The sequence below is a fragment of the Athene cunicularia genome (genome assembly GCF_003259725.1).
Source record: "Athene cunicularia isolate RWA chromosome 1 unlocalized genomic scaffold, athCun1 chr1_part2, whole genome shotgun sequence".
Classification (NCBI taxonomy): Eukaryota; Metazoa; Chordata; class Aves; order Strigiformes; family Strigidae; genus Athene; species Athene cunicularia.
The window spans coordinates 49,370,535-49,398,116 of record NW_020799092.1 but is presented as its reverse complement, the minus strand read 5'-3'; the positions used below and the strand labels follow the sequence as shown (position 1 = coordinate 49,398,116).

The following is a 27,582-nucleotide window of genomic DNA, read 5'->3' as shown; positions in this document are numbered from 1 at the left end:
CATTTCAGACAGATAACAGAAAATCTGTTCTATACATTAAGCAAGTCCAGGATTGGTACTGCATTGCCCCATCACTGGGAACAAGAACTGCACTTAGAGTTCACTAAGGGTTTGCACAGGGGCAACTGGCTTTGTAGCAGTGCAGGATACCACCCTCGGTACAGCTGGGCAAAATCACAGCAAAATCCAACCCAGAGTTTCAGGGAAGGCCCATGCTGGCTTTTGAAATTTGTCACTCTAACATTCATACCTCTAGGAATTATTGATATACAAATACATTGGTGATAATGCACATTAGATTATACGTATTTGGTTTTAAATTTTAGTAATTTTAAACATCCAGTCTAAGAGTTATTAGTTTCAGACTCAAGACTTGATTAAAATTTAAAGTCTTTAACTATGGAGAATTAAGCTATTTAATCCAATTTTCTCTAAAATTTGCCTCTTACTTTTGTAAGTCTCATTAAGGTTCATGCAAATATGCATCACATATAATCAGCCTGAGATATCATGTAGCACACCACAGTATATTAAAGTGTTATTTTTAAAACTGGTTTATGTTACTATATAGTAAACCCAGTAGAGTCTTGGGGACAGAATTAAGCCCACGTATGTGCTGCAAAGGTCTTCCTACATAGCTACATCATTGAAGGCACACATGTGGGGGAGGTAAATCATGAGCTCTAGCGTACATACCATGCTGATAGAATGGTCTGGGGGGGGAGGTACTTATGCCAAACTTATGCCACACTGAGAGGTGGTGTAATTCCCTCCAAGACGTACTGTCTTCCTCCCACAGCAAGTGCCGTGCCTCCACCAGGCAGCTGCTCTGGCGCTGTGACGTTCGTGGCTCTGGGGGACACGGCACCCCAGCACTAATTTGTACATCACAGCTCTGAACTTCGCAGAACATTTGGGTTCTGCTCTTCCCAGGGCTTTGTACCAGCTCCATCCATCATGTATCACAGTGATTTATTTCCTCTTCTACTGTGGCATTGGCAGTATTTTGTCTCTCAAAAGAGATATGACATGTCCCATCAGCATAAAGGAATTGCATATTAAAAATCTCTACTATTTAGGAATGTCTGTTTATCTGATGTCAAGGTATATATTCAACTTGTGAAAGTTCTGATTATCTACTAGGATATACTATGGCTACTACATTCCAGAGAAACATAAATCTTCTTTGTGGTAAATGCTCTTATGATAAAGGGTATGAATTTTTTTTTTCCTGAATGCAAAAATTCACATGAACCTGCTTTGTAAAACAAAGTCTAGGCAAAAAAAACAAACAACCCACCTCTTAGGAATAGATGAAGAGAAATAATTTTTTACCACAGACCATTGTGGACCATTAAGGATGTGCCAAACTGTTGCTGGCATATCTAGGTTAATGGCCATCACAAACCATCCGTTGCTATGAAACTGTTTAAAATTCATTGTGTCTATTGAATGTAAGGAAATGTACCTGTAAAACCACTTTGAACATGTGCCTGATCTCCATTAGAGAACATGAATGCCCAGAATAGAGGTGCTGGTTTTAAAAATATTTCACAAAAATTTGTGAAGATGATCACTTCTTGTAACTCTCTATTTTCTTTTGAGATTCTCAATTAAAAATTTGACTCTTTATTAAACTTATTTTCATTTTAATGTGTTTTTCATATGAACACATGTTCTTAAGAGTTAGAGCCATGAGGAATTTAAGCACATCAACAAGTTGCTGAATGGTGCAGCGATTCCCAGTGGGCTGGGCCACTGCTTATCCTTTTTTTTTATGGACAGCCCTGAACTTTTGTCTTGTTACCACTCAGTGTTTTAACATGTCCAGGAATTTGCTGTGGGTCACTGCTTGAAAAATACCAGTGGCAAGGTCCTATCAAGCTTGCTTTAAGCAATTGACTTCACCTAGAAGTGGTTTTGAGAAGGCAGAGAATCTTGCCTGTAACTTCTACAGGCTCTGCCTCTTACTGAGGCCAGTTTCCTTCCAATAGTTTACCAATTTTATTTAAAACTAACTTCAGATAACTCTACCCTGTGCTGAAATCTATAAGGCATTTATGTCTGCAGGAGCAAAGGTATCCAAACCCAATGTTTACACTCTAGTGAAGCCTCCAAAATTTTGGCTATTTCCTGTTCACTGAATAGGTGGCTACATCCTTTCAGTGCATAAATTTCTACTGCTGCAGCCTTGCAAGCTCACCTAAACTCTGACATCACTGGACCCAAACTCATGATAAATCTCAGTGATATTTTCAAACCACGTGTTCGCTATTTACTTTGCCTTCAGCCCCAGAGCCCTTTTGCTCAACAAGCAGGACATATAGAGTAATACTCCTGTTTTCTAATTGCATCTTCATTTGGAGCAGTCTTTGAAACAGTCACCCCTCCGTTCTACCTATGCTTCAGGCAACATTGCTAAGCCTTACCCACCAAGCAGGCCCCACAGCTATTTCAATGGCAGAAGAGTATTAGACATCATATTCATGTATCCATGGTAGGCATCTGGTCCAACTGCACATATATATATATACCTCTCTCTGAGTGGAAAGTGAAAGAGGAAGGAGGTTTGAAGTAAGCCTGGGGTAAGGTGAAATGTCCTGTCAGCCACATTCACTTCATGTGCCATAAATCTGGAACCTGTAGGTACAGTGGTCTCCCAGGGTCTACCTCAGAAACCCAGGGATGGACTTTATTTCCCATGAACCAGCTCAGCACAGCTCAGTGGCACCAGGGGCAGCTCACTGTTCAGCTCTGATGGCTGATGGCACCCTTCTTCAGGACCAAGATCTCCTGAGGTCTAAGCAGCTAAAGGAGAAAGAGGATCCAGGTAGCTTGCAAGATGCCTTGAGCTGGGTATTGCTGCCCTGAATTTAAACCAATTTCTTTGCTCCTGGTTTTGCCCAAAGAAGACCTTCCACAACTGAACAGACTAAGCTATTTAAGAATCAAATATTCAAGAAATAGAACAGCTGAGTCAAATTTCTGTGACATTCTGCAGTAGAAGTGCTATGCCCCAGTCATATTACAGGTAATGCAAAGAAACTGCATTCAAGTTATAATGCAAATTGTGAAAAAAAAACACTGTCCAGAATTAAACAAATAAATAGATTTAAAACTCTGTGCCAGGAGCATGAGTTTGAGAATTGTAATTTAGAAGTCAGCCTCCTCGGCCCAACCATTTTGTTCTGGAGGATTCAACCACAAAGACAGTAATAGGGAATTTTAAAGTTATCTCTGAAGTGTCTACGCTTTACTTTATCCTTTTAGTTTCTTAATGGATTTCACATGATACATACAATTTTTGAGAACTGAAGTGCTACTTCTAATATTTCCAGTTAAATGAAATCTTTAAAATAGAAGGAATGATAATAAAAAAACCTAAAACTATATTTAATATTCTGAATGCAATTAGGCCAATTTTATTCAGTTGATTTCTGAAGTTCCCACATGAGTGATCCACAGTGATATCATTCAGTACAACAGTAACAGGTGCCGAAAAAGTAATTTTAAACAAATGAATTTTATCACATTATATGTTTTTCCCCTATTACAGTCAACTTTCCAAGTACTTCTGCACAATTATCTAAATTAAGGTATATCAAAAAGTACTTTATTTCAAGATGTATTTCCATTTTTCATTACAAGATCACAGGCATAATAGCATTGTTTACTCTCTTTTCTACAAAAGGATTTTTCACCGCTTGAAGACACGGATAAGATAGCATAAGAAGAGTACATGAAGCCTATCTTTTAAACTACAGTTTTACTAATAGAGTAACATATACAGTAGAACTAAAAGGGACCTCTAGAAGACACCTAATCCATCCTCCTGCCTGCAGGAAGCAGTTATTCTACTCTGATCTTAAAGATTTCCAGTGGAGATGGAAACTCCAAAAGCTTCCCAAGAAATCTATTCCCTGTCCTCACCATTAAAGTTTTTTGTAATTTCTAAAATAAATCTCCCTTTCTATAATTTAAGCCTATGAATTCTTGTTCTATCAAACATAGGCAAGAGAAATAGGTTGTTCTCTTCCTCCTTGGAGCAACCTCTTGTGTTATAATGTCTTCGCTCTATCTTTTCTGTGTCAGACTAACTTAATTTTTTCAATTTTTTATTTTAGGTTATAATTTCTATACTTCTGATCTTTTTTCTGCTCTCCTCTGGACTGTCTCCAGCTGATTCTCTTCTTTCTTCAAGTCTGGTGTCTCAAACTGGTCATGGTATTCTAATTCAGTATGAAAATAAGATTTGCTAATCCCAGATTTCACTTGGTAATTTAAATAATGAAGCTGATCATCTCCCAGGAGAAGGATACCAAAGCTGTCATTCTAGTTCATAGTAATTGTCCTGCTGAAAACCAAAGTTGAAAGCTAGATTAATTAAAACACAGTTCAGTGAAAATCAATCTGAGGAAATTTGCTTTCCTTTTGGATGTGTCTTAAACCTGACTGACTGAACATCTAAGGCACAAACTGTGATTCAAGTTTTCTTGTGTCATACTATTTACATTAATTTTCTAGTTCCAGAGAAACTCCTGTGAAGACTTTCCATCTGCCTATAAAAGCATATTTCTAAACTCATGAAACCAAGAGCACGGAAGTTGCCCAGGTAAGAGCCTCTGGATGGCAGCTGGAGTAGATGAGGTAAGAAGAAGCAGAAGACAGTGCCTGGGCCAAGCACAGCTGGTGCAGTTTTTAATAGCTGCTTCAGGATTAGGCTGTGATTTTACAGCTAGTTCTGTTGATTCTGACAAAAGAGCCCCTACCATAAACCCACCTCACCAGCTACTCTCAGCAACCTCTAGAAACTTAGTGGTTGCAAGACCTCTAATTATGATGCATGGTTGAAACTGGCCAAATGCTATTTTCAGGGGCTGGCTGATACAGACAGGTGAACAGCGTGATTTCATAAGCCCTGCTTCTTTAAAACACCAGGCTAAACAGTTTCCTTACTACTGTTGTGAGCTACATAAACAATGCTTTATTACATACTATCTTGCTATATTGATTTTAAATCTCCTGCTTAATTAAAACATATTAAAGTTTAAATTAGACATGCAGGTGAGAACTTGTCTACTCCCTTTCTTTCTTCTTTTATGTCCTCCCTCATTTAACGGCTCTCCTCTTTTCCCAGGAGAAAAAGATCCCTGCTTTTGCGAGCAGGATTGCAACACTCAACATGCTGCCATATATTTCATTCTTACAGTGGTTCTAGAACTAAATTCCATTGTATTTAGGTGGAGTCACTCAAGATTACACAGGATATTTATTATGCAAGACACAAGGCCAGTCTATTTATTCATTCCTGGATGACTACTACTTATGTCACCAATGATTATACCAATTCCACTGCAGAGTTATGACTGTTACTCTAGGATTTTGGTCATAAATAAGTAAGAGGGCAGAGGTATTTATATTTGCATTAATTTGAAAAACTTCTCTAGCAGACAAGATTTTATACAATCACTATTTGTAGATGCATTTGGTATATCAGGTTGAGTACTGGAGATTACAGGAACAATGCCATATAACTTCAGCAGTACTCCAGCCTTAAGAAGCTGCCTTGACCTATTGAGCAAGTGTCATATTTGCTTATAGTTACTCTGACAACTTTGATACTAAAGGTATTTCCACTGCCTACTTCAAGCAGCTGTCTTTGTTGTCTGCTTCAAGCATCTGTCTTTGTTATTATGAACCACCTCTTCAAAGGAGTCTACTTTTTTTTTCTAGTTATTACAGAGGAAATTTGGAGACTATTCCTACCAACTGTCCAACATTAGGTACTTAACATTGCCTCCCTTTCTTTCTTTAGCAGACTTAGACACTTAAAGTACTGTACATAATGTGTCCAAGGAAGGGTAGGGGAAAGGAGACAAAATGGGAGGCATAAAATCTCATGAAGAGATTTTCTACAGAGCAAGCAGTGAGTGACCTGACAAATAAGCTGGGGCAAGACCAAAGACAAGGCTGCTAAAGCAGATGAGGACAGAGAAGGTAGAAAGAGATAGAGAGGATAGGGAGCAAAAAGTAAATCAGCTTGGTTTGGCTATGTAAGAACAGAGATAAGGACCGGGATGTTACCGGAGGAACTAGAAGTGATTTGCAAGAAGACTGGAGCCTTGACCTCCTAGGACAAGGTTTTATGAAGCAAAGAGATTAGGGCCCAGATGAACAACCTCATAAATTAAATTAGGATTGGCTAATTGAGGAGAAGGGGAACAGGGCACAGGGACAGATAGTAGAACAAACTGACAAAAGTTGGGAAGATTGGGGCAGATGAGTACACAACTGGTGGAAAAAGGTAGAAAAGGTGTCTCAGTCTCAAGATTATCCATTGTCAGAAAATGCACATGTCTCACCAAAAGTGAAACTGGCCATGTGAGAACGCTAGCCTAGTGTTACCAGCTAATCCATCAGGTCCAGCTAACAGAAGTACAGTGTCTCCACATACAGCACAGAAAGATAGAGCTTGTTTGCTATGAGAATTTTCTCCTTTTAAGAGGTATTGGTTGGACATGTAGTCAAAGCTTCTAGACCTAGAAGAAGCTGCAAGGTTATCTACTTAGGTTTCATGCCTAACAAATAATACAGATTCTCTTTCAGTAATATCTGTGATACTTTATGTTCTACATCTTCATTTGAAGATGGACATACATACTATTGGTAGTTACACTAAAATTGATGACACATCTCCTATTTGAATTTGACTTTACTTTTCAAACACTGGCACTTTGCATGTCTTTTTTTACTATGTATGTAAGAGTTCTGTTCACCCATAAAATTATTTACTTGGTGTAAGCAAGCTGCTGTCTTCACAAAATTAACTCCATGAAGATATAGACAGTCAGCAAATTAAATGCAAACTCACATTCGCTGCCATTTTCTCTAGTTTTCAAATCTATCTCTGGGAAAGGGACAAATTTCTAAAGTAGATAAGACTGTGGACAAAGAAACCCTAAAGTTTTGCTTAAATCACAGTAACAAATTGTTTTAATGAAATAATCTTTAAATATATTGAGTGCCTGTAATACAACTAAACAAAATGTGGGACAAATCATCAATATCTGTTTTACTGGATGTCACTATGTAAAGAGGACATAATGTTTACATATTACAAAGCCCATGTTAAGGACTTTGTACAACATTTTTCACATTGTAATTAGTTAAAGGCCAGGGAAGAGGCAAGTGGCACCTCAGCTTTTCACAGGTACAAAACCAGATTATTGAACTCATACAGTGAAAAAATATCCCTGCAAGCATAAAACCTGATTTAGCCTGTTATTTTGGGCATAACCCATAGATACCAGACATTTTTGTTGCTTGGCACCAGTTCTTGGAAAGTTCAGAGGCGCTGCAGAGCTGCACCATCTCCCGTGAGCACCTGTTGGTACTGGAATACTTACATCCCTATGAACCTAAACTTTTGCCATAAGGGAAGGAATCCTTTACCTTATTATTTTGACAGAGCTTGAAACCTGCTAGCTCACCTCCTAAGCCTGAAATGAAATTCCCAGAGCAGGAAGCTTCCTCCCCGCCTCACCTGTGGGACTGAATCGGGAAACAGCCTTCAAGCACGCTCCCTTGGTCAAGTGCTTGGGCAAAGGCAGCTGAAGACAAGAGTGTTTGACACTGGCCAGGATATGCTCCCCAGCATACCCCAGTGGCACAGCAATTAGGAAACTCCCCTGGAATGCAGCCATTCCCCATGGGCTTGCTCAGGCAGCTTCCTGATTAGAAGTTACTGTGAAATCCACTCCCATTTCTCCTCCCACACTGTTAAGGAAGCCTCTGCACCCTGAGCTGGGCTGTGACTTCCTCCAGGCAAAGGGCATCCATAATTATGTACAGAGGGATGCGTAGCAGATGAACAAGTAACCCATCTCAAAGATTCCAGTAAGTGGGGGTGGAAGCATCCCTATCATGACTTGCTCACGAGGAAAGAGTAGTTCCATCCAGATGTCATACTACTTCAGAGAAGATTAACAAAAAAATACAGACTACTAATTCCTTACATTTCATGCTTCTGTTAATGTCTTCCTCTATCCTTCATTCATGTAAAGCAAATGAGTCAGTGGAGGATACCTGCTCATATCTCCTCTGCCTGCTCATGGCACATTTCCAGTCTGCAAGGTAAAGCCTTTCAGGGCTACCCTGTCTGTGATGAAACATGGTGCTGGTGGTTGCTATAAGGACCTACAAACTGCTGGCCACTGTTCTGGGCCATCCACTCTTTCATCATTTTCCCCTACCTGCCAGCAACCTGTTAGGGAAGACATGGAATTGTGCATTAGACAAACAAACAAGTTGAGATGGGGGAGATGAATAAAAAAGGGCACAGTGTTTGGAGAAAACAACATGGAATAAACCAAAGGGCTTAGAAGTTCAGAGTCATTTCCCCCTTTGCTTTACATGTTGATCCATCAGACTTATCCTTCCTTTCTCTCTTTTATCTAAAGCATATTTGCAGCTTCAATCCAATCTTTCCAAGTTTCTTTCTGTTCCTGAGAAGGGGCATAGTGATAGGAGGTCCAGAACAAGAAGATGAGACTGTTTCTCCATTCATATGCCAGTAAACAAATTCACAGACAGAATTTAGCATACATTATATAATGATGTTCAGTCAGAATTTGTATCTGATATGGATTTGGTACAGTTCTTACAACACTTTGAAGATTTTTTAGAATCTGTCAGGCAACTTAATTTAAAAGTTCTGGAGCTATTTAAAAAGCAAGCTTTCTAAAGTGCAAATATGGCTCTTATTAAAGTAATTTTTTAGTAAGAACACCAGAGGAATTTACTGCATTTAAATGCTCAATGCACCAGCAACTCACGTATGGACCATGAAGAGTTCATGTATAGCAGAGTACAAGTATGCAGCTGGCAATGCCAAGCTAATTCAGTAAGGCTGAGACAGCAGTTGTCATAACTGCAAATGCAATGCAAACTGCACCACAAACTTCTTTTTTAAGTGCTTCAATTCACTCTCAAACAAGTGAGCAGAAACATCTAGGGAATGTAAGGGTGGGATCCATCTCATCCAGCTTAACATATCTACATCTATGGAGTCTAGAGAGTGATTCATCTGACTAAAAGTAGATGCCTGCTTTAAAAGAGTTAACACACCTTCTGGACAATATTGACTGTTTTGACTAGATCCCCATTGACTGTGACTCCAGGCCTATCAGCTGCCTCTACTCACTCTAAAACAGGAGAGAAATTCAATGAGTTTGACTGAGGGCTAGGGATATTCCAGGACAGGATCAAGTAACTTAGTAGCTAATATACACCATCTTCCAGTTCTCAATGTAGAGGAACTATTGATGATCCTACAGAGACATCACCACAGCAGAAATTATATTGAGATAATATGCAAAAAACAAGCATTAATTAAAAATAAAAAAGTAGAAAGGAATGAGTTTTTTAAAATCTTTGGTAAGTATAGATCTATTTTTCTTACAATGGTGCTTTATACTATGCATATACATACCATATATATACCATTTATTAATATTCACCATGAACCAACAAAGTATTTTTATGTAATCAAAGTCCTGGCACATTAGGAAGATTGTACATTAGATAGTTTTCAGATTATATCATAGGCTTTAAACTATCATTTTTAAAAAGATGCAGATCTTGAGATTTCAAAGCTATTTAGATAGAAATTACTTTCTTAACTAAGGGGAAAGAGACTCATTAGTTACAACTTCTTTTGTAGAAGCATATTCTTGTGACTAGCATGTGAGTGACACTTTTATTATATGCGCTGAACATGTTATGGTTTCTGGATCACAGAACCTCTTCTAAACCAAAACTGAACAGCCACATAATTTTCCTTACAGAGCCTGATACAATTTAATCCAAGTGTTGAAAGATGATTTTTTTTTTCTTTCCCTATTTGGCAAATCCCATTTTCTCCTTCCCCATATTTCTAATAAAATATAAGCCAGTGTGTGGATTTGTTAACGTATTACTGAGGAAGGAAGAGGGTTTATATTCTTACTATTTTGTCACACAGAGAGAGGCATTATCAAACTAATGATGAAATGCTAGATTTAAGACAAAATACAAGTAATACTTTCTAGTTATCAAAGGTTAAATATATGCTGGATGTTTTTCTTTAAGATAAGGGTTGTGATTATCTACTCCCTTGTATTTGTCCTGTTACCTGTGGAAGCTGCTACCAAATCAGAGATCCCTATCAATTTTGCAAAATTGTGAAGGATTACACCAGAAGAAGGAAAAGTCATATATTCCATTAAAAAATGTATCACATATATTAAATTTTTAGTGAGACATAAAGTAGGTTCATACTGTTTCTTATAAAACGTATAGAATTTGATCACAGTCATGAGGAGATAGATGACATTTTTTTCCAAGCACTATGTTTAAAATGTGCATACTTTTTAACAGAAAGATACTAAGGTCAGCTTTCATTTTATACGATTCTTCTTGTAATGCATAGCTGCACATACAGCCCTGCACAACACTGTGACTGCAGCAACATCACATTCTCATGGTTTTGCTAATACTGAAGTTGAGTGTTTGGAAATGGGAATTAACACCAGTAAGAAGACAATTATGATCTCCAATTATGAACTCCAAAAAGGTGTCAATGCAATCATGTACGCTATCTACAGACAAGAATGCATTAACTATTAAGCAGATAAGAAATCCACAAAGGAAAACAATTTACAGTCCTGAAAACAACAGGGCCACTCAAAAAAATAATGCCACTTTGTACTGTCTGCAATCTCATTTTAGGGCAATAGAAAAGAAAATGTCCCTCAAAGCAATCCTGATTAATCATCCTCTTAGGCCTTTCATGTCTTCACTAGAGAAGCATGCAGTCTTTGAAAATAAATCCATGCTTTTCAGTTTGGTATTAAAAGTCAGATTCAAAAAGACTCAGATAGATTTTAGGGTTCTACATTGAAAGCTGCAGACCTCAAAATCAAAAATCAGCTGCCGTTTTTCAGTGTTGAAATGTGTAGGTGCCTCACCTTTGAGGGCAATAAGGCTCTAGCAGATCTGCAGTGGCAAACTGCTGCCATCCACTGGTGTCTGCCTTGCCCCTCTGATAGGTTGGAAGTGATTCCTGGAGGTCACCTAGTCCAACTTCTCATTCAAAGCAGCTCCAATGCAGGTTGCTCAGTCAGGTTTTGAGTATCTCCAAGGACTGAAATTCCACAATATCTTTTTGTAAACTCAATCCAGCATTTGACCATCCTAGCAGTGAAAATCTTCTTCCTTATATACAGAATTTCCTGTATTGCAAGTTGCATCCATTAGCTCTTCCCCTATCACCACACACCTCCAAAAAGAGCCTGGATCTCTTCTCTATAATTGCCCCACCACACTCTCCTCATATGCTTGTACTCCAACCTGTGTGATCCTAGTGACATTCTGCAGCACTCACAATAGTATGTTAATGTCCTGTGCTGGACAGCCAAAACCAGTACTTTAGAAGCCGTCTCATGCATGCCAAATGCAGGGGAATAATTACTTCCTTAGACCTGCTGGTTTTATCTTGCTACTATAATCCAGGATAAGGTTGACCGTGCTTGCCCCAACTGCCAACTCATGCTCAATGTGTCCACCAGGACCCCAGATCCCTTTCTGCAAAGCTGCTCTCTAGGCAGTTGACCTCCAGCATGTGCAAGTGCAGGGGGTTATCCCATGCCCAACACAGGACTTCTCACTTGTCTTCACTGAGCTTGGTGAGACTCCTGGCAACCCATTCCTCCAGCCTGTCTCAGCCTCTCTGAATAACAGCCCTGTCCTCCAGCATATAAACTGGTCCCCTGCAGGCTGGTATTGTCCATAAATTTGCTGACTGTGCACTCTCTCCCATAGTACAGATCATTAACAGTTAAGACATCAAACCACATTGGCCCAGAATCTGTCCCTGAGGGGGACTGCCACTAGCAACCAGCTGTCAGATGGACTTTGTATTGCCAATCACAACCTGTTCAGCTTGGTAGTTCAGCCAGTTTTCCATCCACCTTATCATCTCCTTATCCTGTCCATCTCTCACTATTTTAACTGGCAGGATACTCTTAAAGACCTTGGGACAAGCTTTGCTAAAGTCAAGGTAAACAATATTCACTATTCTCCCTTGTCCACAGAACCAGTCATCCTACAATGATCAACCAATCAGGTAGATCAGGGATAGTTTGCCCTTGGTAAATTCATGCTGCCTATTTCTAATCACCTTCTTGCACTTAATGAGCTCAGAAATGGTTTCCAGGAGGAAAAATCTTCAAGGAGACAAAGGTTAGACTGCTTAGCCTGTGGTTCCCTGGATCCTTTCTCAACCTTCTTGAAGATGGGTATGACATTTGCCATTTTCTTCTGTCCATCAGGGACCTCCTCAATCACCATAATCTGTCAAAGCTGATGGGCAGCAGACTCACAGTCACATGGCCTAGCTTCCTCAGCAGCCTTAGATGCATCCCAACTGCCCCCATGAACTTGGGCACATTCAATTGGTTTAAGTCCTCAGTCTTTCTCTACTGTGGCTACTTTTCACTTCCTCAGACTCTGCTATCAGCCCCAGGACTAAGGGTAAATCTTGCCAATAAAAAAGCAAAACAAACCACTAAAAAGCAGAATAGACACAGAACAGTTCACATTCTTCCATGTCTTTTGTCAGTAGGTCTTCCTGCCACACAAAGTACTTGGTCCACATTTTCCATAGGCTTTTTGTTTCTAATATGCTTACTAAAGCCCTTTTTGTTGCCCTTCACATCCCTTGCTGTTGCAACACCAACTGATCTTTGGCTTTCCTATTTCCTCCCTGCAGCCTTGGGCAATGTCTCTGTATATTCCATCCAGTTCTGGACCTGTTTCAAGAAACTATCATTGGATTTTTTGCACTTAATCTATGCTTCAAATGCTGACACGTGTCTGGAGCCTGGTGTTCCCTAGAATAAGGAGTTGCACTTTTACTATCTTGATAGTAGAAACCTCACTTGGCCTTCAAGATCTGAATACCCTTGTCACCTGCTACAAGGAATATCAGAGAGAAGGCTCCTTTAAGACAGATGCAACACTGTGGAATACCATGGCCCTGATGCAAAGGGTTTGTAACATATCCTGAAGAGAAATGTGATACAAGTGTAAAGAGATTAGAAGTGTTGTGGTGCCAAGGCCTGTTGTGACAGGTGCTACATTCATCACCTCTAACAAGGTTAGGAGTGGACATTCTCAGGTTGCTGCTGCTAGCTTTGAGATGAGCAGAGCAGTCCTATCCATGTTGAGTCCTATCCACTCACCAGTGTCCAAGAAACACATAGTACTCCAAGATTCATCAGTGCCAAAGATGAGAAAGGTAGCATGCTTACACTCACTTCACATAGGCTTTTACCAGGTGAAATAGTGCTGGAGATGATTTCCTGTTGTCCTGTTTCACCTGCCAATGAGCTTCCTTGCTAACTAATCTCATGTGCCCAAGAAGTCTTGATATAGTGAAGATTAGTGCTGCTTTCTTGAGGGAGAATTTAGGAGAATGGTCTCATGCTGATTCAGTAATGAAGGCCTTTGCCAGTTCACAGCTCCTGCCTATTTAATGTGGCCATAGACTTCTGAATTTAATAATGTCTTAATAACCTTCCAAGTCTGTAACTCTGCTGTTGAAGCTCCTGATCTCTTTTTTGTTTTAAAATAATGATAGATTGAACAATTATCATAAATACATCACCTTCTAAGGCAGTTAAGGCTCCTAGTTTGCACAGGAGATAAGATCCAGCCCTTTTAAGTCACACTGAGTAAAAAGTAGTCTTTGGAGACTTGTAGAGGAATAAACACATCTTGAAATAAACAGAAAACAACCCACTACCTGTCTGAAATTCACTGTAGCAGGCCACTCCACCTCAGCGCTGTCCCCGAAAGTAACTTTTGTGGGGCACTCCCTGCCTCATATCCTACACAAAAGGGGAAAACGTCTCTGAGCTTCAGTAACAGGGCCTGCATACATCCTACAAGGTGAATACAGACATGGACTATTAATTAAAATAGAATCTGGCTTTTCTTCAGTGAAGGCCGTAACTTCCCAGCTAATGTATTTGAAGCAGGAGGATGACAACTATTTCTCCTGAAGAGGATTCCTTGTTATATTTTAAATGAAAGGACATAAACACCAATCATGATAGCATTGTAGGCTATAAATCCCAAGTAAAATAGGCACTTGCAGACAGCAGTACCTCTGCTTGAAAACTCTTTTGTACAAGATTTTTTCACTAGACTGACCTGTCCCACTCACTCCTGAGTTTTGCAGTTCCTGTTGCAGGGCAATAGCACAAGGCAGGTTAGACATCTATCTCAAAATTGCAGATTCTGCTGCTGATTGACTACTAGACAGCTTTTTCAAGCATCACAGCCAAGCTTCAGGAATATCTGGGGCAGGATATTACGCTTAAAGTTCTTCACCTGCAAGCTGGATACTGTGCAGCCCTGATAATTTTTTCAACAGGGCTCAGATTTTCCTTTTCCTTCAGACTAGAAATTGCATCCTTTGGGAGCTGGGTTGCTTTTCAAGTGCAGAACGTTCCCTTTGTTCTTTTCATCAACAAATATTGTACCATGAATGTTAAAGGATACCAAATTTGGGCTTTGTAGCAAGAAGCTGGAATACAGCTGTGTATGGCCCTCTGCCACTGAAAAACACAGCCAGGTTCATGAGACAGGACATTCCAAAATTCTGATTTTCCTCTTAAACCTTGTTAACCACTTTAAGTCTAGGTGCTGTCATGTCCTTCAAACTTCATTTTATGGCTAACCTCAGCTGTAAATAAAAAATAATAATCCTTTATATTTTTTTTTTACTGTGGTACCACTTAGATTCCCCAATCAGTATGTCACATTTTATTGGGAATCATAGGTCCCACAGATAACAATGAGTCTCTACCAGGAAGTGTTTGCACTCTTAAGCCAAGATCCTTCAGTTACCTGCACACACAATTTATACACGAATAATCCCATGTTATTGAAGATCTCACAAATACAAAGTTAAGACATGTTTTTACACTATAGATAAGTTCACTTGAAATAGGAAAATACAATACATGTGAAACAGTTTGGTGTCAGTTAATCATGTTTAATATAACAATGTCTCCATATTTAATAATTATCAGTTTCTGATTTTTTTTCTAGCATTATAAACAGATAAAACTTCAAGAAGCTATTTGGAGAAATGGTAAGTTAATTAAAAATATTTTCAACATTTTAAGCAAAATGAAAAACTTTAATGGATGTCAACTGCATGTAAGGCATCAACAACTGCATTTAAGAGAAAAACGTGATACTGCTTTCCCAGTTCAGTCACAGTGATTCTGAAGCACCTGGCTCCTTTGATTTTACATAAAATGCTGAACCAGGACCTGGTTTAGAAGGAAACTGCAGTTAAGTGAAAGTGAAATTCTACCATAACACCAAGTGCTTTATATAGTGTTTCTCAGTTGTATGAGAAGCACAACAACTGGGCTGGAAGAGTATGGACTTTGGAGCTAAAATCTGAAATTTTTACTTTTAAAAAGAGGGAAAAATAAGTTATCTTGTTCCTAATTTCCATATCCTCTGCTCTTACTCATATAATAAATATAGGTTGCTTTTATTGTGAGAAAAAAGGTTTTACATTGAACATGAATTTGCTTAACTTTGACTACTCTGAGCCTGTCCCAAGGTCTAAAATGCATTAAATTTCTTCTTACTTCACATGCAGAGGCATTTGACTTTGTTCTCAAGCCTCCCAAGGCTTTCAAGCAAATCAGGGGTCATAATTATACTGGGACTGTAACACAGGATGAGCTGTTGGGTTATTCTGCAGAAGCCAAGCCCCTCATTATTGAACTAAGACAGAGGAGATGGTGAGGCTGACAATGATGCATTATTCTGGGCTGCAGCCCATCCCTTTTCCTTCACTACAGTGGTGCAACTTCCATTGTGAGCTGTTAGAAGAGCTACCTCTCCCCTTGTTTTTCTAAAGCACAGCATAGGTTTGATACGATTGACATGGGCAAAGGGAGGTTTTCTAAATTAAAATCAACATTTTAAATTCTGTACTTATTTTTCAGTTGCTTAACTTTACTGTTTAGAACATAAAATTATGATTTGGGATGAATTGCAATTTCATTCTTCCCTCCATACATGAAGGAGTCATGAATCTCCAGACTGATGTGCTGTAGCTCCAGTGCCAGTGTTGCAGACAGGAAGCAGAGGAAGTGAAATCTGGAAAGAAGGCTAAATGGATGAGGCAAGACATACCTGACATGTCTGAAAACATTAACCTTATCAAAAATCAAGCCCATGGTATGTGTCCTCTGTCTCTCTGATCTAAAGACATGCAGGAGCATAGCCATTCCAGCAATATCCCATATTTGCGCTACTTCAGATGTGGAATTTATTTCATATATGCATTTACCTTAAAATTTGTCCACAGAAAAATAAAGGGGGAAAAAAAAATGTAGATAGGTATAGAAAATCTAGATACAGATGTACCATGCTCCAAAAGGTTCTATCTTAGATTCTTCACGAGTGAAGGAAAGAAATTTATTTCCAAATCTCAGTCTTGAAAATATCCAGCAAATAATGGCTCTTAATGGTTACTTAGGCTCAACCTCCCTCCATCCCCAAGGCCTGCAGACTCCAGATTTTAAGTCTTCAGATGCAGTGCAATGTGGGGCACACAGGCTGAAAGTAGGCAACAGAAGGAAAATATAACAGGGTTGTTATCAGCCAAAATGCTTTTTCTAATTTCTGTTTCATCTGTGTCCATCCCACATGGACATGCCGCATGTAAAATGAAAGTTAAGTTTTCTATTTCTGTTTTCTTGTAAATACCACAAGATGACAGTTGTACCCCACCTGCCCTGAAAAAGAAATAAAGAGCACAGTTAATTATTCAGCCAGGTGCACCCCTTGCAAAATGCCTGTGGCAACTGTGCTAAGCAAACCAGAGGAAATATTTATCAGAAGACCCACCACTTCATCATCCTTTTAAAAAGCAACAAGGAACTGGTAGCAGCAGTTTCCTTGACTTCAGGTTTCTTTGACTCCTTCATCAGTGTGAACAAGAGGGACAATGTTTTGTCCTGCCATTGGTATGTGAATGGTGTGGATGCTGGAGCCTTTGAAGGTGGAATAGAGGAAGAGGGAGCCCTGCCATTCCCTGGTGCTTATTTCCACCTTCTCTTGCACTGACACTGCCCTTCACACAGTGAATCTTCTTAGGTAACAAGCCTCTTCAAAAGGCAACTTTTTTGTCCTGTAAATTTTCAGCAGAATTTATCTAGGTTGCAGTACAGCTGTGTGAATACTAATGCCAAGAGGAAGGAAGAAGAGAATGATGGTGGATGATGTGCTTCTGTTTGGAAGGAGCACCAGTTTAAGCTATATCGAACTAATTGTGGAACAACTTGCTATTACCTAACCACTAGCAGAAGTTCCAGAACTTGCCATTGGTTTGAGTACTTGGTTCCTAACTGTAAAAAGCCACTCTGCTGCAGGATGAAGCTATTACTGCCATTCAGAAACTAGCTAGTCAGACTGCTACCAATTCATGAGCTACTAGCTTTACAAGTCAACTACTGTATTAGGTTAGTGATATCATTATGTAAATTATTTACCTGCAAGTTTTCACAATCAGGGATTTGCCCAAAATCTCAGTTGTTCCAAGAACAAAACAGCACCACATGACCTACGTTGGTCAAGAGTAGATACAGATACTGTGCACACACATGTTCATGACTCAGAGGTGATCCCATGAAACAAGTGCCTCCTAAATTATATTATGTTCCATATTTGAGGAGATTTGAAGTTTTACATCAAAATTTGTCCAATAAAAGAGCTAGGAGTCACCTGTTAGATTTTTCTTCCCCAGAGGTTTAAGGGGCTCTTAAAGTACATGGAATATTTCATCCCTAACTTAAAGACTGGGGTAACCAGCGTCTAAAGTTAATATATAATCAGGCACCTAATTCAAGAGCTACTTCCTGTAGTAGCTAGTCTGTGGTAACGACATGTCATTTCTGTAGATTGTGTAAATTGCTGGCTCTGTTTTTATACTTCAATAAAATCTGTTTGCATAGTTCGCACTTCTCCTTTCATTACAATTAGGCAGGCGGAAGTTCAAACAACAAAACTTTATTGTTCATGCTGTAAGTTAAATAACCACTGTAAAGTATAAACTGTTTTTAAAATAATATAGTAATGTGCAACCACTGCTAAGTTGTACTTAAACTGCAGTGTACTTTAACAAGTGACTGATGTGCCAAGGAAGAACACAAGTATCAGCTGCTTGCAATTCTCCCATCTCCTCTCCACACACCCTTATTTCTGGTTTAAGTGGTGCATCAGAGAATATGAGGAAGAATGCTTAGGATGGCTAAATTCTGGGATCAAACACTGTAAATGTATATACATCCAAACTGTAACTTGTATCTTATATTCAAACAAAAGATTGCATTTTCATATTAACAATCTACTTCTTCCACCTCTACAAAAATGCTGAAAAGTCATTTTTTAAAGATCAAGATACGTATGAAGTACCGTAAAATAGCAAACCCTTACTAAAAATTAATTGGCAACTCTGCTGCAGAATATGAAATCAACTAGTGAGTTTCTTTGCAAGTATCTTTACTTACGTTCTTTGAGTAGTGAATTGGCAACAGCTTTGTCCAATTAATTTTGACATGAGTGAAGCATGATAAAGAGAACTATTTATCAGTACTTGAGTCCTGACTACTTTCATCATCCATAAGATATTACACAGAATACTAGGATTCTGGTTTTGAGAGATGATCCAACATTGTCTGGGGAGCACTGCTCAACTCCTGGACTCCAGTTGCAACAGACTTACATGCAGACACAAACCCCTTTTAGGTATTTGAGTCCAGGTCGTGGAAGAAGCTACCAGAGCTGTGACTCAAAGAGCTCCTGTTCTCTTGACTGATACGTGAGGGGTAGCAGCACAAAGAACACCCAGCCAGCGAGGCTGGTACAGTGCTGCATTTGATAGTTTACACTCAACATGTGCCACCCTAGATAGCTGGCCTGCAGTGGCATCTCCTCCTGTCACACCCAGGCTCATGCACCTGCTTATTTACTACTTCCTTTCCAAATGTTAAACTTCCCATAACTTCATTTGCATTTACAAAGCTGTGGGTTTTCATATTTATTGCTACTCCCGATTAAAGATCAGCAAGCTTTACTACGGCAATAACAAATTAACCTGAAATATGTTTGGTGATTGGTGGTTTTGCATTTGCTAATTTTAAAATTTGTTCCTAATATCAAGTTAGCAGTACTCTGTTGTGGCACTGGACAAAGAGGAAACTTCAGAGAAACTCCTTCATCAGGCAGGACAACCCATTTTCAAGACACCTGGAGAGCTGTGGTCTTGAAGTATGCACGACAGCTTTTTAGAAGGCCAGTGACTGCACAGCATATTGTTTATGGTGGAGTTTTGTCATCAACCAAGGCAGGGGAAGATCTGCTGGACTACCTAAAAGGCCATCTAAAATGCTGCCAATTTTTTCCCTTTAGAAATTTGCAAACATCACATCCCCTTGCTTCCCATGGAAAGATGCTGAAGAATACTGAAGCTGCTTCAATAATTTGTTTGAAAACTGTCTTGTTTCTCTCCAGCTGGCACTGAACAATTTGCAGGCACACAGAAGAGGTCAGCTTCACTGACTCCTATACCTAGGAACTGTAACTTGCCATTGAAACCAGCAAGAACAAACAAAACCCAAGTTTTCCTTTCTGCATCTTCCCTGGGACCAGAAGAGCACCAAAATGCAGGCTTTTTGTGACCCTTCACTGTAACAAATGTTCAGTATAACATACAAACACCTAGTGGAATATTTAATGAAGAATTTTGTAATAGAACAATATTATTAACTTCAAGCCATAAAACTCTCAATTCTACACTAACAGTGCTTATGAAGATCATATAAAAGGAAATGGAAAGCCTTCCCTTTCCCTCAACCGTGGGGTTTTGGAGTTTTTTGTAGGTCTCCCTCCCCCCCACCTCTCAAATAAGAGGCACATGAACATGGAGTAGCCCTGTATGTTCTAATTATATTGCTACATGTCCCAAACATTTTGTGAGGATATGATGGGGACAGGGTAAAGACAAATAAAACAAACAGCTGTGTAAAGCTCTTCTATCATTTTCACACCTAACTTGAAGACAGTAGTACCACAATGAGGACAAAAAAGCTCTTAACATTACGCTCACCAGCCATTCATCAAGCAGTCCTTCCTTAAAAATTAAGCAAATTTAAAAAAAAAAAAGTGGGCAGTACTTACTAGGCTAAGCCTTTGTTAGCAATGAAGCCACCAGAAGTCCTTGAGCAGAGATTAGCAAAGTAAGTAATCCTTTGGGAATTCTCCCAGGACATCCATCTAGTTGACGAAACTGTTCCAGTGTTAGGCTGTGATCCTGTAACAACAGTTAGGACTGAATGAGTTGATCACAGCTCTGCCTAGCAAAAGGATACAAGTTCAGACACTACCTAAGGCTCCGTTAATGTACCTAACACAACACGACTGCTTCAGCTGCTTAGAGCCCTAAACCTCAGCATATGACTTTCTGTATTTGAGCCCAGTGTATGGATATTTTGCAATCACATTGCATGTAGTGGCTATAAATGCAAATAGGGGCAAATAGCTACTAGGATATGTTTTCAGGGTTGAATTTCGATAGGACCTCAGGTTCCAAAGTACCTCGTAAGCAGAAACAACTGAAGATATGCTGGTTTTTTCTGAATTTAAAACCAGCATGCTGGGGATGAAGTTTTCCAGGCCAGGTGTCTGCCTCAAGCTGATGTTTTCAAAAGAAATTTTCAACAAGAACGTAAGTATGAAACTGGGGGAGAAAAAACCTCCCATTTTTACTCAAGTACCTCTTAATGTACTTGAAAAGGCCTTTACTTTGAAGAGAGAATCTGAAATTTAGTGGGAAAGCAGACTTTGAATCAGGGATATGCCTTCTGGGCAGTCTTCCTATTGAACATCATGATAAAGCAGTAAGCTTTTGAATCTCCAGCTGCACACGCACAGCAAAAAATAATTTTAAAAAAAATATTGAGAGCTAGAAGCTGGGTTTTCTGAAAATTCTGTGGCATCAGCAATGCTGCAGGTTAGTCCTAGCAGAGTTACTCCTACCTAAGGCAGCAGTGAGGACTGCAGCTCAGGCTGGGGCTCTGCTGTGCTGCGTGCTCCCTCTTCTGGCACCCAGGCCAGCACAAAGGGACAGCAGCAGGCCTCGGGGGGAGGGGAGGATCGGTGATGTTGGAGGCTACAGCAAATGCATCCTGTTGGGTATACTCTGTTTTAATTTGTGTCTTTGCCAGGGATTTACACAGACCATCGAGATTCTTACATGGAACTGGTGTCTTCTAACGAAGTGCTTCTTATTTTCTGAGTTCCAAATTCGAGCCTCTGGAAACTAAATGCAGAAATACCAGAGCAGTATCTACGGTAAGTACACAGCCTTCTTGCCTGCAGCTTCTGAGCACTGTAAACAGTTCGAAGTCTAGAGCACCACAATGATCTTGCACTAGGAAAGCCCTAATAATGCAGGCAGGACCACATCATGTACACAGGAATTCATAAAAAAAGCCTATGGCTGAATTTAATGTGGCTCTGAAGTTATGACTAGCACTCCTATTGCTGAACTATCTCTACTCTCAAACAACCTGTAAATTATATCCATTGAAACTGGGCTTTGATTAAGTGAAGAACACCCCAAATTAGCAGCCATTCTTGTACCAAATTCTTCTGTGCCTTAGCTTTCTCAGTATTACAGTAATGATAATGCTACTACCTCAGAATTTTGTCAACTCCTTAGTATGACAGTCTAATAGTTCAGATAGTCTAACGATTACTCTTGAAAAGACTGTAAGAAAATGCAAAAAAAAGTCAAAATAATCTGTAGTCAGATAAACATTTAAACATCATGCAGATACAGAGGCATAACCTCTTTTTAATTCAGTAAGCAGTACCCATCTCAAACTGAAGATGTATTAAAAAAAGGGATCATATAATTAAGGACTATCATAATACACATGCATGATGTAACACAGATGGAAAACTGTTAAGTAGTAAGCAGTGATTTTTTAATATATTTATATGTTAATGTTTGTATGTAATTATACATAATGTTAATGTTCAGTTGCAGACAGAAACTATTAGACTTTAAAGTCAAAAATTCTTTAGCAGATTAAAAAAAAAAAAGTAATTGAAATGTCTATATATTTTCTTCTATAAATAAGTACATTGATCCTGATAGGAACTTGGCTGCAGCTAGTTACCCAGACTTTAAAAAAAGATCATTGAAAAACATCTTTGAAAGCTTAATTAGCATATTTTGGCAAAAGGAGACGATTCCTTAGCACAATACTTAAACAACATTGGGAAACTTCCACTATCAAATATGTACTGTAATTTCTATATAGTACTGCAAACATGACACAAACACCTGGATTAAGGACACACAACTACATTTTCATAAGTGCTAAGCACAACTAATTCCAAAGGAACACCACGGGCACTCTGTAATAGCCTGGCAACCTCTCGAAGGAAAAACTATGACATTATTTCATTTTCCTAAAGCAAAGTGAAGAATGTGCCCAGATTTATTAAAATAGAGGTAACAGATCAAACACAATATTCTAAGGGTTTCATTCAGAGTCAGGCTTACTTTACTTTTATTGTCTTATAAATCTAGCTAAACTTGTAGCACTAAAAAAAATAATCTATTTTGACTCTGTAAACTAACACTAGAGTAACTTGACAAAGGATGAAATAAGACAGGAAGAAGTTTTATTCTGAGAGATCATACTGTAAGCTCAGGGCACTACTATTTATGCTGGGAAACTCACTATAAGAAGTCCCCAGTGCAGCATGTAACTTGTCACTAATAGTTTGTGTTCAAAAAAATGAAATAAAATATTTAAAATTATAAAGAAAGACTTAAGAGTACAAATAAGTCTGAATAGCTGCAGCACTAAATATTCATGAATCAACAAAGATGGAAACAAACTGTACAGTAACTTCATCTAAGGAGATATAAAGTAGAAGTCTCCCTTGATACTGCTGAGAGCCCCCAAGAGAGGGGGCTGCCCCACTCAGAATTACCAGGTTTTTCTTACTCCCTTACTTCAGCCCACATTTCCTTTCACCTCCCTTTTTCCTTCTTCAGCAGCACTGCAAAGATTCTTCCAGCTTCTGTACTGATCTCCAACACATGCAAGGGAGTCTTATAGAAGGAAGAGACCTTCTTCCGGCCTGTAGTTTCCCCACTCTGCACACAAGCTAGGTAAGGACAAGGCTAAGCAGAGGAGTCTGCATAATACATTTTAACACTGCTACTCCAAATATCCACAGACTGTACTTTTGTGTCTTGGTAAGGGGTTAGGGTCTACGCTCACTCTTCTCCAAACAGTATTAGGTACATCCCAGCTCAGAATCAGACACTGCCCCAGCTCTGTGCATCAGCTGCTCTTAAACATAGTGGTAGCACTGGAAGCTCCAAGATCAAGAATTGATGGATAGTGTAGGAGCATATATACACTCTTATTTCTTCTACTTTTTCCTAAGAAATGGCTGTTTGCAACAAGATTCTGGGTAAGACAGATCTTATGTTAAGGTTCAAAATTCAGAAATAGTAGTATAAAAATGCTTATTAGGCTGAGCTACTATCTGGAGATTAACAGAGTCATAGATTCCCCTAAGAGCTTCAAACGCTATCCTGTTACTGCAAGCAACAGGAACTGATACTCGACTATATTTGATAGCCCTTTATATGGAAGCAACCTCAAAAACTGTTTCTCACTAGCATTTTGCAGTTATGTTAGATGCGACTTTAGTCAAACAGTTTAACTCCTAAGTTTTATATACAATTTTCAAGTTAGGTGTCCCATCAACATTTGACCAATGCAGTACATTTGAGATTTTTTTTTTTCCTTTTCAGTCTGAAAATAAGAGATACTTCCTTTTATCTGGGCAACACAACAGCATTCAATGCAATTCTGCTCATCTGTCAGCAGTCTGCAAGACCAAATTTATATTAAGTAGATCACCAGTAGACGGAGAATCGTAATTAAACAACAAATTTTCTCTCTCAAAAGTGCATCTGTGGATATTCATGTGGTTTCACTGCTTTTAAGGACTTGATTTGCTTGGGCAATTTCAATGGATTAGTTAGTTTAAATGTTATTTAATCAGTATTTCTTTCATTCAGTAAAGTTTTCAGAAGAGTTTCTGTAGCATGTATTATATTGAAATCCATAAGTTGTCACATGTATTGTCTGTCCACACATTCACAGTTGCACAAACTACTTCCTTTTTCATTTATGCCTATATAAAAGTTAACTAAGGCAACCGCTTACTCAGAGAAATTTCTATATATTTTTAGCTACCGTTTACTGCCATTTGAATTGGTAAAAATATGAGAGTGCTACGTGACAAGCAAATACTGCTGGCAGATCTGCAATAATGAGAACTCTCCTACTAGTAGCATTTTGCCACTTAGACTTCTAACAAACATTTTGAAGTTATGGGTTGGGTTTTGCTCTAAGTGAACTAGACCTTCCCTATGCATGTGTGATACCATCATTCTTACTCTACAAAAACCCTTAAAGTTTGAGCCACTTAACCTGATCATATCCGTATTTCTGAGCATGACTCCTTTTTAACATTCAGCAGAACTCTCTCAGTTTTGCATCTCAATCAAACTTTCACACATCCAACCAGAAACATGAATCACACTAGTGCTATTTCAGGGAACATGTACAGCTATAGTGGCAGGGGAAGCGTGCCATCCACCAGATCACACAGAGGTAATCACAAAGTAATGCCTGAAACAGGTAATTTACTAAGTGCAAATACATTTTTTTATTTTTAAAAAACTTGCACCAGTTAGCTATCAGGACATTCATGACTTCAGTGCTGCAGTCCAATGCTTGTTAGAACCTCAAAACATTTTCTGCCATTAAGGCCCTAATCTGCATGCAATTAAATCTGCATTGATACTTAAATGCAGCAAATATTTTTTGCCTGTAAGAAATGGATATGAATTTGATAATCTTTCTAAACTTACTGTTGAAGTATTGCCAACCCCAAGTGTTCAGAACACATAAGGCAGGACCTACAAAAGAATTATGATTTCAAAAGCACTGCAGTTTTGAAATCAAGTGGGAGTGCATTTACGTATTTATTTTTACTTCTCCTTCGGTTGCATTTAGGGTTTTCCTCCTTCATGTTTCATACTTCATTGCACAACTGAAAAACGCTCAGCTTTGATGTGTTTTTAATTTAGAGTTTAGATGATCATAAAATTCATTGATTCCAAGAGGTGGACCTTTGTGAAGAATAGTATTAGAAAATTACAATAGAAATTAGAAGTATTAGAAAATTACAATAATTACAGATAACATAATTAAACACTTAACAATTTACTTGAGTATTTAAAACAGTGTTTGTGTAGCCCGTTTTTCCTTCTGCTTTATTTCCTAAGTAGTAATACCATAAAAATAAAGTTGAAATGAGGAAGGTGCACAACATGTTAGGAGATTTAGAGGGAACTGTCTTAAGTCATTTAAATAAACAACTTAAGAAGTTGGTTCTTCTCAATATAAAAGCCTTTTTTTTTTTTTTTTTTAAGATTATCTAACCCAAGCCTACACTGGGGTGGTTAAGTTTCACTAACTGTAGTGGAAATTCTCTACAAGTGTGCAGAGGTAGCCTGTAATACTGTACATCTGCTTCCCCACCTCTGCTGTACTGTTTAGCATTTCATTTCATGTGCAAGACCTTTAATTTATGATTTAATACCGTACTACTGAAGACTAGCCATTTACAGTCTATACAAAGTAGCAGCATCTTTAAAATGTAGCTTTAGCACACTAAAATGTGATAAAGAATTTTAAAATATTATTCAGTAAGAAGGGGTAGGACTAATACCTTGCTGAGTAAATGCCCCTTGTTGAAGTGTACATTTGTCACAGCAAGCTATGCAAACAGTCAAGTCTTTAGCCTAATGTATGCAGTTAACTCTAAACACTTTTTAACATTTTTTATTAAAAATGGTAGAGATGAATGTCACTAAAATTTACCACTGGCTTTCTGACCCTTTCTCCTCTACCAGACGCTCATTCTGTAATTCTTGTGTTTATTTTCAGATTGCACCTATATTATATGCTACTGTCTGCGGTTTTAAGAGTGAATTTACTGTTTTCTCTAATCCATCTAATAGGCTGCATTTTCTAAAAAAACATATGTATACACAGGCACATATACACAAATAAAATACACTAAGTTCAGTTTCTAAGGATTTACAGTTTACTGTTTAATATAAGTAGCACAGAGCTAGTGATACTAGTTACTCTAATCAAAATGTAATGTTGCCACAATTCAAGAGCAGCACAAGCAGAAATGAAAATGGAAATGAGCAAGAATATTTCACCCAGCAGAAAGCAAATGCAGAGTTAGTGGCACACTGACAAGAGCAATTGTGGCCTGCTCTCTGTATAGCAACAGTTCAGCAAATAGGTACTAAGCACAAAATTAAAGATTCAAGAAAGAAGTTTGAAACTGCAACACAGGATACAGCTATTAGAACAGAAGATTCACTTAGCAGTTATACTTTAAAAAAAGCAACCGACACACCAAAAAAACACCCAACCACTACTGAACAGTGACAATTCAGTTACTGCGCTGTCTGCAAGAATGCTCATTCCACACATAACATTTACACACTAAAATTCATTGTAATGATAACTTTTATAAGCAGTTTATAGTAGGACAAGTTTTATTTTACAGTTTAAATAAATTCAAATGGCATTGACAGGTACTATACAGAGATCAATAAAAGGATTCTTTTTTTCTAAACAGCAAGATTTTTTCCCCCTTTTCCCCTACATTTAATCTTTGACTCTTTAGTGTGCAACAAGAGATATTTTGTAATTCCCAAATATCAACATAATTTTGGTACATTTAAAAATTTTCACTTCCACCAGAAATAGATCATCGCCTTTATTTAATACCATTAAAATGCATGCACATTAACACAGATTAATCAGGAAAAAAGTCTTAATTCACAAGCCCTTTTTCTACCTCAAAAAAGAGGGGAGCCCCCGTCAATATAATCCCAACAAAACCGCTGGTGTAATACTAATTCTCGCTTTACCACCTTATCATAGGGGATCTCCAACTGTTCCAGCTATAAGCTGAAGAACCAAGCTATAAGAACGAAGACATCGTTAATGTAAAACAGTAATTATTATCAAGCTGGCATCACAAGATCAGAGTCCAATACAGACATTTTGTACCTTGGTGCTGGGTAGTGTTACTTGAAGCATCAGCCTAATAGCCGGTTTATTCATAAGGCACGCACTAAAATGAAACAAACAGTAATTAAGTGCTGACAGTGACCTAGTTAGCTACACAAGGAGCTAGATCGTCCTGTCATTCATTACATTACAGGTTCGCCGGAATCCGACAGGAACTGTCGCGCAGCCCGGGCGGACGAGAGCGGGGAGCAGCGCCTCCGGCCCGGGCAGCCCCGGGCTCCCG

The 27,582-nt window shown here is 38.7% G+C and overlaps 1 long non-coding RNA gene across 1 annotated transcript in view; it reads right to left on the bottom strand.

Annotated features, from left to right (window-relative positions):
- Positions 1-27,576, bottom strand: part of LOC113491103 — a 32,962-nt gene extending 5,386 nt beyond the window's left edge. The window contains exons 1-2 of the long non-coding RNA XR_003400350.1: positions 27,339-27,576; positions 20,314-20,446 (exon numbers count right to left, since the gene is read on the bottom strand). This is a non-coding gene — a long non-coding RNA (uncharacterized LOC113491103). The remainder of the gene's footprint in view (positions 1-20,313; positions 20,447-27,338) is intronic.
- Between the last annotated feature and the right edge of the window lie 6 nt (positions 27,577-27,582).